The sequence below is a fragment of the Haemaphysalis longicornis genome, unplaced genomic scaffold (assembly GCF_048455015.1).
Source record: "Haemaphysalis longicornis isolate Haplotype H1 unplaced genomic scaffold, Haemaphysalis longicornis Haplotype H1 scaffold_2, whole genome shotgun sequence".
Classification (NCBI taxonomy): Eukaryota; Metazoa; Arthropoda; class Arachnida; order Ixodida; family Ixodidae; genus Haemaphysalis; species Haemaphysalis longicornis.
This window is the reverse complement of record NW_027526295.1, coordinates 67,451,517-67,466,532: the sequence shown is the minus strand read 5'-3', so window position 1 is coordinate 67,466,532 and position 15,016 is coordinate 67,451,517. Positions and strand designations below refer to the sequence as shown.

At 47.6% G+C, this 15,016-nt stretch overlaps 1 long non-coding RNA gene across 1 annotated transcript in view; it reads right to left on the bottom strand.

The window, feature by feature from the left end:
• The window catches only part of LOC144168964 (uncharacterized), a 43,363-nt gene that overhangs the window by 7,224 nt on the left and 21,123 nt on the right, over positions 1-15,016 (bottom strand). Inside the window, exons 2-3 of the long non-coding RNA XR_013322314.1 lie at positions 12,081-12,302; positions 6,340-7,572 (exon numbers count right to left, since the gene is read on the bottom strand). This is a non-coding gene — a long non-coding RNA (uncharacterized LOC144168964). The remainder of the gene's footprint in view (positions 1-6,339; positions 7,573-12,080; positions 12,303-15,016) is intronic.

Genomic DNA, 15,016 nt, shown 5'->3' with positions numbered 1-15,016 from the left:
TAGTTTTTTATTATGGGTCCGACGTAAGTTTACTTTTAATTTTGGATTCCGTCGGATATAACTCTAGATACTGCGCTTATAACAGGTCCTAGGGTCCTCCTTCTGTGGTATCAGGTGGCTCATACGGTGCATGAAAATGCTTTCCCGGCAGTCTATGCGCGCGTTGTAGTGAAGTGAAAATTACCGGAGATCAAACAACTTATATGACGCCTGAGCAATGTCTTCTTACTAACGCACATCTGTGTAGTAATGAAGCCACCTTAAAGGGACACTGAAGTGATATGTAAACATTGCGGGATTACTAGCGCAAATTGTAGTCCGGAGTCCCCAGGCCATGTTTCGACCACTCTAGGCGCGTTTACGCGATTTTATTTAGTAGAAAAACTAATTCGAAAACGCTGTCCTCCTCTCTTTACGCTCGCCCATTTTCTGTGGCGTTTTCGTGTGACGTCAGGAGGGGATGAGCTGGCAATTGGCTGCGCCACGGCTGCGCTACTGCACGGCTCCCCGGCCGACAGAGTCAGTCGGCCCAGCGTTTCGTCCGCCGGCCGCCGTCGGGTCGTCGCAATCAAGGAGGTTAAAAAAAAATTGCTTGGTCGCAATTCGTTCGCTTAGTTGAAACGAAGCCAGGACACGTTTGTGAATGGAAGAATGTGCCTTTCTTTACTTGGTTTGTTTGTGCACTGTATCTAGCTCCAAGTCAAGGTCGCTTCACACAAGCGCTGCACATGCGACGCTTCGCTGACTGGTACGCCAGTAGTAAAATATAAGGCCTCTTGAAGGCGGAAGAAGAGTCAGCGAAGTCAATATAGGTACTAAGCAAATAAAATCAACTGATATTTTTACCGTACAGCGTAAAACTAGGGCGCGGGAAGCACTTTTTTGCGCTGGGCGAACAAGCACAGCGGTCAGCAGCACGACTACGCATCTGCGAACGCTTTTCCGTCTACGAAATGCAATTGCTAGACGTGAGCTACTGTGGAAACTCGGGCGACGCTTACTGCACGATCGCAGTACAACAAATAGTCACCTAAGCGGCTTGAAATGCCAAAACTAAATAAAAGTGTAAACCGGTTGTACAATATATACCATATATTAGCAAGGCATTCGCGTCCCGCTCCGTGGCCTAGCAGTCTGGGGCGCTAGGAATTCATCCCAAATGTTTTGCGAGTCACGAGTTCGATTCCCGCGGGTACGTGCTTTTTTTTTTTTGTAAGTTAACTTTTTTGTTTTCCGCCGATGTTTTCTATATTGAGTTCACCTTTTTTGGGGCCGCAACGTTCATGGCTACACGAACTAGTTCACAAAACGCGCGCAGGCTGGCACTGGCGCGCTAGCGAGTTCTCGTTGGCGTGCTGTTGCCATAAGCACCGACTGCTTGCGGGCAGTGGGCACAGGCCAGAATGAACAGACCCTTGGCCTGGTGCGAACACGCTTTTTACGATACAGGCATGAGGGAGGCAAGCTCCAAATATGGGGGAAAAGCGCATGACATTTGGGCGTCTGCGGGTACGCGGAGGGCGTTCATGCACTGCGTAGGTCTCGCCTAGTGAATGCTACGACTACAAGCCGTCCTGGGAGGCTTATCTTGTGCATTTTACAGCCGACAACATGGCAGAAGCGCGGTACGATGATTACTGAGATATTGAGAATGCCCATCCAACAAAGCCATTGGTTATGTTTTACAGAACCGAAACCGAAACTTGTGTGATTGCTAACCTTGGGCATCGTCCAATCACGGCGCCCCTCCTCTCAACGTCACAGCCTTAGTTGGTGCGGCCGCCGCAAACCGCGCATGGTAGTTTTTCTTCTTTCGCGCTTTGTAAAATAATTACCGATTTGTCAACCGGATAAACGATGAAAAGTGTGCTAATTTGAGCCAGTCTACGCAGTGCAAGCAAAAACGGGAGCTTGACAAATTCACTTCAGTGTCCCTTTAAGAGCGGTTTAAGCATTTGTTTGACAATTCTCATTTGTGAGTTCCAATAAAGTTTTTCACAAGCATAAATCAATAACCTGGGGACAGCACAGCGGTTTGAGATAGGTGGCGAGGCAGTGGAAGTAGTAAGCGAATATTGATTGATTGTGGGGTTTAACGCGCCGACGCAACGCAGGCGATGAGGCGCGCCGTAGTGGAGGGCTCCGGATTAATTTTGACCACCTGGGGTCTTTATCGTGCGCCGAAATCTCGTACACACGGGCGTTTTTGCTTTTCGCCTCCATCAGAAAAGCGGCCGCCGCGGCCGGGAATCGAACCCGCGACCTCGTGCTCAGCAGCGCAACGCCTTAGCCACTGAGCCACCGCGGCGGGTAGTAAGCGAATATAACTACTTAGGCCAAGTTGTGACCCCAGATCCCAACCATGAGGTAGAGATAATTAGAAGGATCAGAATGGGGTGGAGTGCATATGGAAGACATTCTCAGATAATGAATAGCAGCCTACCATTGTCGCTGAAGAAGAAAGTGTATGACAGCTGCATCTTACCGGTACTCACCTACGGGGCAGAAACTTGGAGGCTCACTAAGAGGGTTCAACTTAAATTCAGAACGACTCAGCGGGCAATGGAGCGGAGAATGATAGGTGTAACATTAAGGGACAAGAAGAGAGCGGAGTGGGTCAGGGAGCAAACTGGTGTTAAAGACATATTAGTAGAAATTAAGAAGAAGAAATGGACGTGGGCAGGGCATGCAATGCGAAGGCAAGATAACCGCTGGTCATTAAGGGTAACAGTGTGTATCCCTAGAGAAGCCAGGCGTTGCAGGGGGCGGCAGATAGATGGGCAGATGAGATCAAGAAGTTTGCGGGGATAAATTGGTCACAGTTGGCACAGGACCGAGGCAATTGGAGAATAATGGGAGAGGCCTTTGCCCTGCAGTGGGCGTAGATAGGCTGGTGATGATGATGATGATGATGAAATCGATGACAATAGGTGCGACTACTTGCCATGACCTGCGTACGTCATTTGTATATTGCTTGTTATTTTTTCAGGCGCATTTTACAGGCACCGTATAAGCTGCCAGATACAAGAGTAGAATGGTCTTAGGACCTTTTACTAAACATCTCCAAAGAGCCCCTGTATACTATAAAGTTGTGCACAGCGGGTGTCTTTGAAGTCGGATTTACTACTGTACAAAATGCTTCGCTAGAAAGACATGTTAGGAATCCTATATAAGATCTTGTATTAATACATGAATTCCCTAAAGTCTTGTTTCATAAACGTCCAAGCAACCCCACGACGGCGACGCCCAAGAGTCGAAACTGCCGAGTTGCCAGACTGCGGTGTCACACTACGCCGACGGCGACACAAACACGTCGGCCGATGGAAAGTCTGCGTTGTGTGACTGGCTCACTGAGCGAAGACACCAACAAAACCGGCCGCGACCGGTCGCCCGATGCGTCGTCAGGAATCGACCGAGAAGCGAAAACTGCGCCCCGGCAACATTCGTGCCGTAATGAATGCGGATCTATTTTGTTAGTTTCTTGAGTGTAACAAACTCAGTAAGGTCCATAAAGCCCATACAACTCAACCCTAGCGCTAATGCGATCCGTGTTCTTGCTTTCGACGCTTCGGCCGTGCTCTTCGGCAACGCCGCTACCCCGGAGCTGTAAACTGCACATGCGTGTACGATGGGCTCTCCTGTAGAAAGTATAAGGTCAGTTTCGGGCACAAGAATAGTTACGTAGGGTAATTTGTGTGATAAGGGATCAATATTGGCGAAGGTTTTAAACGTAAAACGTAAAATCAAAGTACAGCAGGCACCATCCCCGCAGTGCGAAATCGCAGTCGCAGCCAGGCACACAAATTTTTGCGAGCGCTTTCGCGAAGCAGTGGAGTTGATGGCGACAAGCTATTGTGGGGGTTTCAGGGAACCTTACTGCCAAAGCACTGTTTAAGAAAGTTCACTTTACCAGCCAGGAATTCTGTAAATCAATTAGTAAACACCGACGTACGACACGAAGGATGGGCCTCCATGTACTGCACGGGCTATTTGCCAGTGGAGAGGCATTTGTGCGGTGGCGCCGTAGTCTCGAGCGTCGCGTCCGCTCCGTCAACAAAGCGGGTTCGATTCCCGGCAGGGTCAGTTATTTTTTAGCGGTTTTTTAAACAGCATAGTTTGCGTATCCAATTCCCGAACCATTTTCTACGTGACTTTGAGAAGCAACTACCTTGGTTGTGGAAAACTTCCTTCAAAACGGCGATTACCCTGTAGGAGCCACAACAATCAATTTTACTTTTCTTGCACCGAGTTTCTCGAACATGCGGTGCCATGGTGCACTGTAAGGCCTTCTCCATTAGAGGGGGTTAAATTTCGGCTTACGTACGCACTAATTTATATGCATATTCTACGTGCTACAGAGGTCTTTTCGCCGGGGGTTCATACATAACATGCGTATTATTACTGCCGCGGCAGCAGCGAACGCAGCTCTTTTTTATTATGTGCCTGTGATCCAATAAGACGCTGAGGAGTACAAACAGTACAAGCAGCGCACACGCGAGTACCCCCGAACGGCTTCAGTCGTGGTAGAGGCGGCACGATACTGCAAGTTTGACTAAAGAAAGAAAGAGGTCCCCGGCGGAGAGGTGAGGCGGCAGTGGGTCGTCGCGCGGTCGTCGGCGTGGTGTGAGAAGCGCGTCGGCCGACAGCACGCAGACGCTTACACGCCGCCGATTTCTCGCCGACGCAGACGGTTGCCCTACAGTCGGCGTCGGCGGGGTGTGACATGGCCGCCGACAGCTCGCCGACACGGTGTTGGCCGACCAAATCGGCCGATGGTCGGGCTAGTGTGACTGCGGCTTTAAGGAGCGCTCTACAACGAGCCCCTTATGGTCGGCTGCGCTGCTATACACAAATTTATTACAGGGATTCTGGGCAATATAACAGGCCTGGCTAGAAAGCATGATGCCCCAGTGCGTTTTAATAAATACCTCGAGAACACGCCATGCGTCCATGCAACGGATTTTATACCAACCCCTCCTAATGTCGGCGTCACTTGTACACAGATGTGCATTGCTAGAAAGGCACTTTCAGGGAGTATATTAGGAGGTTGACATTGTTACTGGGTGTGCTGATGCTCCGTGAGAAAACGACACTCGACCACAGTGGTAACATCTGGCACAATTCGTCGCCATCATCATCATCATCATCACCTGCGCTCATTATCATCGCCGGGCACTCGCGCTCTAGGCGCCATTCGTCGTGCGCGGTGCCCCGGATCCCGTTCTGAGAATCTCGCAAATACACTCGCTTCCACGTAACATTTTTGCAGTGGCAGTAAATTCTACCTTTAATCTTTTTTATCTTCTCGTATAGTTAAAGATGACTCGATGCGTCGTCATCCTGATTCATTCTTCGCCCCTCAACATTTCTGACCTCAACCGTCTATTGAGGATTCTCCCGTACTTGTACATCCTTCCCTGGATAGACATTGGGTTAGTGTGGTTGTTCACTTGTTATTAATACTTCGCATTTCCAGGTTAGCACAACTGAGCTTATTTTCCTAAATTGAGCAAAGATGTCTTAAATATCAGTATGTTGCCTTATGGACGACGCTCGTTTCCAAAGTGTTTCTCCATAATCGTTCTATCCATGACACGTAGGGTTGACCTAAACTTTCTTTCAAGACGTCTTGTAAGGTACGGCGTTTTTGTAGCATAAATCATCATACCCATTCGCTGTATCATGGTTGTGATGATAACCGGGAACGAACCTTTCCTATAAATAGTTAGCGAAAAGAGTTGTGTGGTGCCCCACACCGAATAAATGTAACAAGTGCAACCCTAGAACTTTTGCTATTACGTTCGCTTCCTTGGCTTTTTGCAGACTTTGTTGATGGAGTGGCACAGTGCTACAGCCCTGGGTTCGAACTAGTGCTCGATTGAACGTAGGCTGGTTCATATCTCAGACCGCTGATACGGTTGTGCTCATCAAAGGTTACACTCCACTGGTCTATGAACGTCTGCTCTGTCTTTCTCCCATGGGTAACAATTCCACCAAACTGACACGGAAAAACAATACTCTATGTTTTTACTTCGCCATACACTCTTAGCTCATCGTTCAGTTGCCTGGTGGATTTCTTAAATTACTCTGTTTTATTGGGGCCTAGGCGATAGTTAGGAACCTACGGCATACTACAGCCGCAACCTACAGCATACTACAGATGAAATCGCTGAACTTGATGCTTCCTTTAGTGTGCTTTGTGCATGTGTACCTATTGTAACGCGTTTCATCGCCTAGTGGCGTAATAAAACGCCGCCGTAGCGCCAGATCGACCGTGTGGTAGCTTTAGGCTTTAAAGGTATGGATACTACTGCACGTATTGCAAACATTTTACTGTACCTTGAGTAATGCTGTCCGGTGCTTCAGTTCGGCCGACGTTCTTAGATGCAACAGCCAGGACGCTTCTACCGGTCACACCTGTATTCCACGTTGATCTCTCTGGTAGCTCAGTAGTAGCTCCGTCTGGAACATCGCTTCCATGCCGAAGGGTTACGTGCACGCTCTCTGTAGCCCTCGGAGTGGCTGCAGTGGTGCCGTTTTGTGGTGTCTTGATTTTGCTCGCAAAAGTTTCGTCACGAACGGGGGCACTCGACGTCACATTGACAATTCGCTTTCCCTCTGGCGCCGCGCTTCGGATGCCGACGAAAGAAACCCAAGTGACAAAGTCTGCAGCAAAGTTGCTGGCCGCTTTAGCAGAATCCCCCGTGTTCGATTTTGCTTCCTGTTGATGACTTTTTGTGGTTGACTGAGGAATGTACTTCCGTCTGTCCTTTCCTTCAGTCGGGTGAGGGTCGCGTATTTTGACGGACGTCCAAGGAAGTGTCGACGAAGACGGCCTACTTTTTTCATTTCGCACTGCTGGCCATTTTTGTGGCCACCGACGTCCCGTCGTATTCTCTGGCAGCGCTTTACTCGTGATGGCGTTGCTGCTGGTATAACCCTTTTTGCGCGTGGACTTGAAATTCGCTGGCGTTGAAGACGATCGTACTGAATGTGAAACAGCTTTTCGGTCCTGCAACAATGCCGTAGTTTGGCCGCTTGAAACCGAAGTGATGGTCAAGGTTTTGTTCAATACCGTGGAACCGGTTGTCCGCCTCGGCGACATCGGCTTCACAGTTCGACGGCGAGTGCTAGCCTTCGTTGAAGACGTGTAAACATTACTAGCCTTGCTAATCGGGGCAGCTGAGTCTGTACTCCTCACTGGGATCAAAGCCCGCGTTGCAGGTTTTTCCTTTGCCACCACCACGCGCTTGGTGGCCTGCTTGAATGCTCGATCCGGGCATCGCAAAGGACGCGTCCTGCGCTGTTCATTTGGGTGTACAGTGGAAAGCCCATTCTCCCGTCGCCTGGTAATGGAACCTTGAATCTCTTCTTTGTTAGCACCACGGTCGACTGGCGCACTGCCGCTTTCTTCATGTTTCTTGTCGACGCTGTTCAACTCCTTGTGTGGTTGCCTGCGCTCTTGTTTTTCGAACGAAGGCCGGCTTCTTCTGTCGGCCGAGGAGACGCCCATACCGCGGCGATTTTCAGGAAATGGTGAGCTTTGTGACTGGTACGATTTCCGCGTGGAACCTGCATGCAAAAAAAAAAAAAGGAATTGCAAAAGAGCAAGGCCCGAAGCCAGGCTCCACGTACTGAAAAAACCCTTGAACAGATATCGGAATGCGTTATAGACAACGGTCTATACAAACTGGTGTCATGATCTCACCGACTTCCCTCATGATTGCCGCAGCTCCTCTGCGAGAAGCCACGGCAAACCTGCCAGTGTTGAGTGAACTTGAACATGAACAATGACCCTTTTATGTAAACTTGTGAATGTCTCAGGTGTTTCACCTTCCCCTACACCCTTCGTTTCCCCCGGCCCGACCAGGGCGCTTCTGCCCCCTTTCGATTAATAAAGTGAATACTACTTATTTTATACCTTAATTGTTATACCACCTCGTGATAAAGGCATAGTTTCAAAAGGCAGAAAGATGGCAAAACGGAAGTTTATCTTTGTACTAGGCAGCTCCACTACTTAGGGGCACATGTCCTTTTTTTCCCTAAGACTATGCCGCTAATAGAATTGGTTGTAACTTGTCACCATAATGCTCACGGCGCAAAAAAACAGACAACTGACACAGAAAAGGACCTCAAACAAGCGCTGTGGTAATATTCTGTGTCCGCTGTGTGGTTTTTGCGCTGTGAACATTATGGTTTACTAAGTAGCCCACACCCTCACACTTCTAGGTTTTGACCGAAGCCGTGTTTTCTCAGTCCACCCTGCGTAATGAACCACCCTGTATTTCGGAGTTCTTTAATAGTTCGTACGTACTTTACATTGGGCATCGTTTAGATAACTCCAAAATAATGAAATTACAGCGTCTCGCGTGAATATTAATAACTCCCGTTTTGAGTAGCGCCAGTTTCGCAGGCTTGAAATCATTCGCGACCTCTCTTGCTACACAGCTTCTCTTCTACAATGACGCAGCCTTGAATTCATCGAAGAAATTGTGTACATTGTGCCGCGGTGAAATTATGGTGCCTAGACGCAGTTTTGAAGAAACGCAGTCTTGAAGAGACAAGGGGACTGAATAAGAAGCTTTTACTTGTTCAGGTTGTTGAACCTCGTTCCGGAAACAATCGGTTTTTTCATCCCAGGATCTCAGGAAGGGGAGCGATGAATAGCTATATCCGACGCTGCAATGGATGCAGTGATTAACTCTGGCCCAACCCGCCGCGGTGGCTCAGTGGCTTAGGCGTTGCGCTGCTGAGCACGAGGTCGCGGGTTCGATTCCCGGCCGCGGTGGCCGCTTTTCTGATGGAGGCGAAAAGCAAAAACGCCCGTGTGTACGAGATTTCGGCGCACATTAAAGATCCCCAGGTGGCCGAAATTAATCCGGAGCCCTCCACTACGGCGCGCCTCATCTCCTGCGCTGCGTCGGCGCGTTAAACCCTACAATCAATCAATCAACTCTGGCCCACGTAGTCCTGTTGAGTCATGACCGACATCGTTACAAATAACAACCAGCTCACGCAGCTCGGGCCTCCGGGAGCCAGCGGGCCGATATGTTTGTTCGGAGGAGAGGCGCGTGCATCTGGTGGTGCTAAATTTTGTTCCTCAACTGTATGTCTTTAAGACGTTTATTGGTGTTTTGGGAGAGCCGCGGCTGGTGCATAAATATATAAGGCAAGGGCTAAACAGAGTAAAAGAAAACTGTGCAGAACACCTGCCGGTAAAGAGCACGGTAGGGGGGCAGAAAGACTGTTGGAGGGTGGAGGGGCTGTGATGAGGCGGAAATCATGGACTTGAACAAAACAGTGATGAACTGGTGAGATACTTTAAGTATGACTTCGATCAGTTGAGGCAATCGAGAGGTCCGATTCTAGTGAGAAACATGAAGCCTATATTGAGGGTCTGGATGGACACATGATCAAAATGGCACACTCATGTTACATATGTGTGAAGATCGTAATATTAGTGCTGCAAACAGGTAACTGCATTGGCCCGGTACTAGGATTGTTGCAAAGGGCCCAGATGAAATTTTCACTTTTCTACCAACCCGTGTTTTGAAGTAAATAAAAATGAGAGAATGAATAATTTATGAGGGGCAAATTACTTAATAGCAATAAGAGGGAAAGCAGCCTTGTGTAGACTACAGCTTCCTATCCAAAGGAATGTATGAATGGTTGAGTGTAAATGAAAGTCTAAATTAAAGCCTACAGGTGAGCAAGTGGCCATAAAAACCACCTTTGTCCTTTGGCAAAGTGCAGGACGAAATCATCGTAAGTAGCGCTAGAGACGGGACACAGAAGAGAAGACACACATGACGGCGCTATGTCTTCTCGACGGTGTGTCTTTTATGTCGACGGTGTGTCTTCTCTTCTGTGTCCCGTCTCTAGCGCATTACGATGAATCAAAACCAACTAGCCCAACTGTCAATTTTATTGAAGGACAAAAACATAAAAGCGGTGGTTTACGGCTTCCAATAAGTGGTAACGCGAAGTCTGCAACTAATGGAAAAGAAAAAAAAAGCCGAGAAGCTGGTGGAACAAGGAGATCAAGGAAGCTATAACACAAAGAAAACAATCACGGAGAGAACGCAGGCACACCAAGCGATGGGAATGCAGACAAAGGAAATAACTTTGAAGTGGTTGTGGTTCCACCAAAAGAAACTGGAAGCATAGAAACTTGTATGGCAAAAAAATAAAATAAACGCGAAAGTAAGCGATGGATGCAGAATATACGAGCAAAGGATAAAGGCGCGCCGATAACATTTCGGAACCATGCAAAGCAACTAGAGAAAAAGTAGTGAAGAACTGAACAGTCATGTCATAGGAGCTGATGGTCAGATACAGCAAATGGAAAAATCGGTGCTCAACTTTTTCTCCATTATACAAGAGATGATTAGAAGAACGGAAAGACGGTTGCATCTTCTAGCGAGTGGGCCAACTGAGGTGCGTACAGATAGAAAACTGAAGTTGTGAAACATACAGTGATAAACCCGAAGAAAATTCAAATTTAGGGGTATAACGTGCACAAGATACACCTGGGCGAAGAGGCGTGCTATATTTGAAAACTCTGGATTAATTTTCAACGCCTGTGGATCGTTAAACTGCGCCTAAATCTCGACAGACTGGTGTTCTTGCTTTTCGCCCTCATCTAAAAAACGGCCACAGGGGCCGAAAAACTTGTTCCTGCTATTATGGAAACATCGCCTAATGAAATTCGATACAGTTAGTCATCTATCTAGGCGCAAGAAACAAGGCACAACTGACATGTACAAATGAAAAAGACATAAATGTTAGGCAAGTACCGGGTGTTTTGCGTAAGCGAGGAAGATGTTATGCTACAGAGGTTACAAAGACAGGACCGAGTCCAGCTCGTACAGTAGAGCTCCATTGATTTCAGTGGTATACAAGCTGCCAATGCTAGCCATGCATGCGGAACTACAAGCTTGGATGAAAGAGAAGGGGATTCTGGGAGGAGTATGAAATGGGTTCATATGAGGCAAACAGTTAGGGTGCAATCTGTTTGTCATAACCGAATGCACAGAAGCGTCACCTGCTGAAAGCGACTGATATGAATAGCATTTTTGGATACAGAAGAAGCACACAACCATGTGGATAGACAAGTTTTGCAAAGTCTTCCTCAACCGCAGGGGTTGAGCCGGGACTTCATTCAGCTACTGCAAGGAATTTACAGTGAGAGCATTGTGCAAGTTACGTGAGCGGACCTGTAAAGTTCACCAAACCGGTGGTTACGAATGGAGTTTTAATGCAGTATTGCTCCTAGTCCCCACTGCTGTTCACGCTCTACATGGTAAGACTAGAATAAAACCTTGAAGTCAGTAAAATTGCTTTCAATTTTTTATAGCCGCATTTGACAGAAATCTGGACATGAATTGCTCGTGTACGGCAACCATCCCAGTTGCACAAAATAATGATAGACGAAAGCACAGCCTCATTGCATTACCGGAAGCAGGCAGACCGGCATCGGAGCATTGCAGAAACTGTTATGTCTTGACAGACGAGGCTCATTATTGTGCAATTATAATCCCTGCAATCCCGGAAAATAATTAACTTTGGAACTATGTCTTGCGCATTGTGTATTTGAGCACGGGCACCTGCTCACATACACATTGCGCAACATACACCAGTTCGTCTGTCGAGTGTTGCAAGCATTGCGCTCCCATCAACAACACTATGCATGCCGAGAAGTGGAGCGCCAGTTTTAGGTGAGCTTAAAGCCCCTAGCTCCGCCGCCGTAAAATCTATCGGTAGCTTCGAGATGATGCCAACACACCTTCATTAATTGATAAGAAGTTGGCTTCTTACGCCCATGCACCTTTTGTCGAGCATGTGGTTAGCCCGACACAATTAACTTGGCCCCTCAGTATGCTGAGTGGCCTCAAGTGATGGCTCGCATGCAGGCTGCCTTCTTGTCTGGAAAGCGTTGGTTGGAATGAAAACACCTTATGGAGTAACTCAGGGAGGGTGATGAATTTGCAAGGGGCTTTCGTATTGGAGCCGTGCTGTGGAATTCTATCAGAAATAAGGCCTTCCTTTATATAAGAAGTCCGGGCTGCATCCTTACGTACCTGGGTTCCGTGAATTTGCCGGCGTGCAGCTCTTGGTACCGGCGTCGAAAAAGAAACCCGCAGGGCACCTCCGCCACTCGGGCACTCCTCCGACGCAGTCCAGGTAGGCATCCGTTTGAGGAAGTGCAAAGCGCTGTCCCTCGCCACATACCCGGGACAGCTTCGCTACGTTGTAGCTGCGCCTGCCGGATGAGGGACGTTCACCGTAAGGAAGAGACCAGCCTGCGGTGCGGAAAATTACGATACCATTCGTCGCAAATTGGTGAACGATTTTAATGTAAAAGCAACGACATCGAAAGTAATGTGAGAGCAATGCAGTGAATGAAACAAGCGGAGTCCACAGGAGCTTCACAGCTCCTAAACTCACGTGGCTGCGAAGCATTCCGTAGCATACATTTCGTATTTACGAAACAATAAAACGACCGCACTGTTAGGCAACGGCATTGTCTTCATCATGTGTTATAGTGCGTTCCTTGGCGAGAAAAGAAACTAGTCATTTTGTCGTACATCCAGGATGTGTCAAAGAAATGAAAGAAGGTCGCCCAGCCGGTGAACCTTCAGGTCTAATTAGATGCTCGCAAAAGTTTTCTAGACTGTGGAAAACAAACACGCCAAATCTCGAAGCGGATCTTTGTTGCCCTTAAATCATCGAACAAGGTATTTGGATGTGTGTAAGGGGTAGTCTATATAATTCTCCTTTCATCGTGCGGAATGAACTCTTATATTGCACTTTTCAAGACATTTCAAAAAAGAAAATATTTCGGCATAATAAAAAAAAGCCAGAATTCAAAAGAGGTATTACCGCGGGCTGTTTGAATAACAGGTTGCGAGGGCACGATAACAAACCACGGCATGGTTTGGTAGGACCTCTTCACTCGCGTATCTGACCATGTGACCTGATAGGTCGCAAACTGTTAGTCAACAATTGCGCTCTGGCTAGCCGTCATGCAGATGATTTGATTGATTGTGGGGTTTAGCGCGCCGAAGTGGAAAGCTTCGGATTTAGCCTGACCAAATGGGGATCTTTCAAGGAACACTGAAGAAAACCAGCAAGTTGGGCTCAGAAGAAAGTTCAGCTGCCCCGTAGCCCCCTCAACGTTTATTCGATGGTGAAAGATGCTTTAATTGCCGAGAAATCACCAATTCAAAAACGCATTTCATCCCTCGCGCCATTTCATGACGTTTCGCGTGACGCAAACGGAGACCGGTAGCGAGTGAGACAGCGGTGTGGTATAGCAGGAATACTAGAAAGTACCAAGTAAACCATCGCGGCTGCTGGAGTCACTGGTCGCGGTTTTAGCGCATACGACAAAACAACTTAACCATCATCAAACAAGTTAACTGTCATCATGTGTAACCATCATCGCACTTTCCCTGCGGCAAAAAGATTGGGGCGAAATCTTGGTATTGCACGGGACTTGCGATGGTGGGTAAACAATGTGAATGTGCCGCGCTACATTTTACTTTACCTACAAAACGTCTAGCGGGCAGCGCAACCACAGCAAAAACGACGTCAGGGGCACTCTATTGCTTTGGAGTTTGTTATGGGTAGCCAGGTTACGGGGCTTGCGATGGTGGGTAAACAATGTGAGTGTGCCGCGCTACCTTTTACTTTACCTACAAAACGTCTAGCGGGCAGCCCAAGCACAGCGAGAACGACGTCAGTGGCACTCTATTGCTTTGGAGTTTCCTATGGGTAGTCAGGTTTTAGTCGCTTCGATGCACTCAGCTTGGCTACGTGCGCCATCTGTAATTAGTTCCATTCGTAATAGTGTCCAATGCTTACTGTGAAAACGGAGCCTACGTACCCGGTGTACGAGCACCTGAATGGCAATACGTGAGCATTTGTGAGCTATTACTATGCAGGCGTGCGTGTGCATTTTCATCTTAAAACGCGAGAAAGACATTCAAATTTACGGCTCGACAAACGGGCTTACGTAGCGCAGCCTTAGTACACGTAGAGTTGGGAGTAACAGGCATGTGACCACGCCGAACCTGCAATGACCATCGCAACCGCCACCGGCGCAGTGACTTGGCAGCTTGCGAATCTCGGCACGGATGTAATTATACCTATACATTTATAATTGTTCATTATTTATGAAAGTTATAACGTGCAGATAAAGTGCTTACGTGTTTTTTGAGAGCTTGTGTATGCGTTCATCACTCTATTGTTCGTCCCGTGACTATTAGCCCATCCGATCAGTCGCTCGTAACGTCATCTCTTCTGCCTAACTGCTAGCTTCATTTTTTTATTATTTACGAGAATATTTTAAAGGCACTGCCCAAGAGACGGGTATATTCGTTTTCTTCGGACGCCAGTCTACCTATATAAACCAACTTCGTTTTTTTTTTTTTTTTTTTTTTTGAGTCTCCAACCCGTAGGAGTCTCCAACCTGGGCTGTCCAGCAGGCCGGAGGAAACGCTGCCAGAGGACAGGAGCTTCTGTCCGACGTATAGTAACTCCAATTGACATTTAAATAGTTTTATTCTCTCTTCTCACAGTGTTTCTTTAATGTGAGCTGAAATCTGTACACTCCGGCATTTTCGCTTTCAGTTATCCGGATGTGCTAATGCGCGAGACTATTCAGGCATGCATGAGTTGGAGAGTGGAGAGGAGAGGTGCGTAAGTTCTCCATTTTATTGTCATGAGATCAGTTTTGTAGGGTCCAGCAGGAAATGAAGAATCCCAAGCTAAAAAGATACTGTTGATCACCGTCGCGTTGTCGCCGGCCTTACAGGTGATGTTCTGTGACATAATTTCAATCTTTTGCCATGTTGCGGCTGTGTGGCTACCAACCTTATGTATTTGTATTGTGTATACTTAAGCGCGCGGTTTTTTCAGGTCAGTCGAAGTCAGCCCTTATTTCTTGCCCCTTTTTATTCTGTTCGTGGCCCGTGTTTTTGCTGTTATCCAGAATCATCGAATGACAAATAGG